Genomic DNA, 2,632 nt, shown 5'->3' on the forward strand with positions numbered 1-2,632 from the left:
TTGTAAGACCCCAAGGGCCTCATGTACTAAGATGTATAAAGACAGGCCTTTTCCCTATTCTTAGAACCAATGCTCTGTGCATGCTCACAGGAAGAATTCAAATCTAGTGTCAGGCTGAGGCTCCATGACTGACTGTTCCAGATTAGGATATGGTAGAGGAAGCTTTGCTTGTGCTAGTCAGAACCAATTAGTAATCTCCATGTCCTTCTATAATCCTTTAAGGTATTTTTCTTTATCTGCACCAGGGAAACTATTATTCTTTCCTCCTAATATATGTAGATCAGATGTCATGTGAAGGGTCAAGAACACTGGCTCCTGTGAAGTGGATGCTAACAAAATGCCTTAAAAATGACTCCATTGGCTCTCTTTGCCACATCTTCTGTGACAATGAAGGCCATTCTCAGAAATCAGACTGTGACTATCCCAGAAAATGTTGATAGCACCCTGAAGGGATGCAGTTATTGTGAAGGGCTGAGAGGAGCCTTCTGGAGGGACTTCAGTCACATCAATTCAGAACTCTGTCTCCTTGGAAAGAAAAAATAGAGACTCTGGGCTGACAAACTGTGGGGAAACAGGAAAGAACTGGCTACTGTACAAACTGTCTGTAGTCATGTCCAGGACACGATCAAGGGTGTCACATTGGGCTTCTGTTACAAGATGAGCTCTGTGTATGCTCACCTCTTCATCAACACTGTCATTGGGAGACTGGGTCTCTGGTTGAAATCCAAGATTTCTTAGGTGAGAAATACATTCACAGGGTTCTGCTGAGGACAGGTATTGCTTGTACTGTTCCTCAAGCCCAGGAGGATGAATTAGGCTTTGAAGGAAATGATATTGAACTTATTTCAATTTCAGCAGCTTTATTTCATCAAGCCACAATAATTAAAAACAAGGATATGAGAAAAAAATTTGGATGGCATCTGTATTAGTCACCTTTCTGTTGCCGAGATAGAAACACTGACCAAAGCAGCTTATGGATCCAGGCGGATTACAGTTCATCATGGTGGAGCGGCATGGTGGCAGGAAGTGGCTGGGACAAGAGCAGACAGCAGAGCAATCACATCTTTAAGTGGGCATAGGACGCAAGAGAGCAACTTGAGATCCAGCAAGGCTTAAGCACTCTCTAAGCCCACTCCCAGTAATGTGCTTTCTCCAACATGGTCACCCCTTCTAAGACCTCCCAAAACAGCATCACCAACTGGAGACAAAATGTCCAAATACTTGGAGCCTATGGGGTACATTCTCATTCCAACCAGTAGATTCCACTCCCTGATTCCCATAGGCTCATGACCATATAAAATGCAAAATGCATTTAGTCCAGCCTTAAAAGTCTCCATAGTCTGCCCCCACCTTCCTCTGCTTCCCTGGGCCTGCAGAGCCCACAGGCCTCTCTCCAACCCACATGCCTCTCTCGGGGTAAGTCGATTGCACCCTCTGTGCCTTGACTCACCCAGCCACATTCACCCTCCCATCTCCTTGCTGGTCTTTCCTCCTAGCCTGGGTCCTGTCCCATTCCTTCTCTTGGTGCCCCAGACACCTGGGGAACCACCACTGCTTCCTTATCATTTGCATCCAGAACACAAAAAGAAATTGAAACAGCAATATAAAACATCCCAACTAAAAAAAGCCCAGGACCAGATGGATTTACAGCAGAATTCATCAGACATTTAAAGAAGATCTACATCTAATACTACTTAATTTATTCAAAAAGATAGAAATGAAGGGAGAACTTCTAAATTCCTTCTGTGAAGCCAGCATCACTCTAATAAGTCAGCTTTATCCCAGAGATGCAGAGATGGTTCAATATACATAAGGCAACAAAAGTCATAAATCATATAAATGGACTCAAAGACAAGAACCATATGGTCATATCTCCCCAAAGCTCCACTGCCTAAGTGGTAAATAGGTTTCAGCATATGAATTTTGAGGTATACAAACATTCAGACCATGTGCTGGATAGCTTTAGTGTCAACTAGACACACCTAGGTTGACGGAACCTCAATTAGGGAATTGCCTCCATTGGACTGGCCTGTGGCCATGTCTTTGGAGCATTTTGTTGATTGTTGAGTGATGTGGCAGGGTCCAGCCCACTATGGATAGTGCCACCCCCGGGCAGGTGGGCCTATGTTGCATAAGAAAGCAAGGTAAGCATGGGCCAGGGAAGCAAACCAGTAAGCAGACAAGGCTGTCCACTATCTCCACTCCTCTTTAACATAGAGCTTGGAACTCTTGCAAGAGCAATAAGACAAGAGAAGGAAATGAGTAATAATTGGAAAAGAAGAGATCAAATTATCACTTTTTGCAGATGATGTGAAATTATATATGAGACACCAAAAATTCCACCAGAAAACTCCTAGAAATTATTAACACGTTCAGTAAAGTGGCAGGTTACAGAATTAACCTACAAAAGTCTGTAGCCTTTCTATATACCAATAACAAGAAATCAGAGAAGGAGCACATGGAAACACTCCCCTTCACAGTAGCTGAAAAAAAAAAAAAAAGAAAATATCTTGGAATAAACTTCAAAGACATTAAAGACCTCTACAATGAAAATTTTAAATCTTAAAGAAAGAGAATTGAGGAAGACATCAGAAGATGGAAGGACCTCCCATGCTCATGGATTAGAAGAATA

The 2,632-nt window shown here is 42.7% G+C and overlaps 1 pseudogene; it reads left to right on the forward strand.

Moving 5' to 3' along the window:
• Positions 1 to 387: 387 nt before the first annotated feature.
• On the forward strand, positions 388 to 899 carry LOC108491711 (annotated as a pseudogene).
• The last annotated feature ends 1,733 nt before the right edge of the window (positions 900 to 2,632 follow it).

The sequence above is a fragment of the Nannospalax galili genome, unplaced genomic scaffold, assembly GCF_000622305.1.
Source record: "Nannospalax galili isolate Female #2095 unplaced genomic scaffold, S.galili_v1.0 scaffold405, whole genome shotgun sequence".
NCBI lineage: Eukaryota > Metazoa > Chordata > Mammalia > Rodentia > Spalacidae > Nannospalax > Nannospalax galili.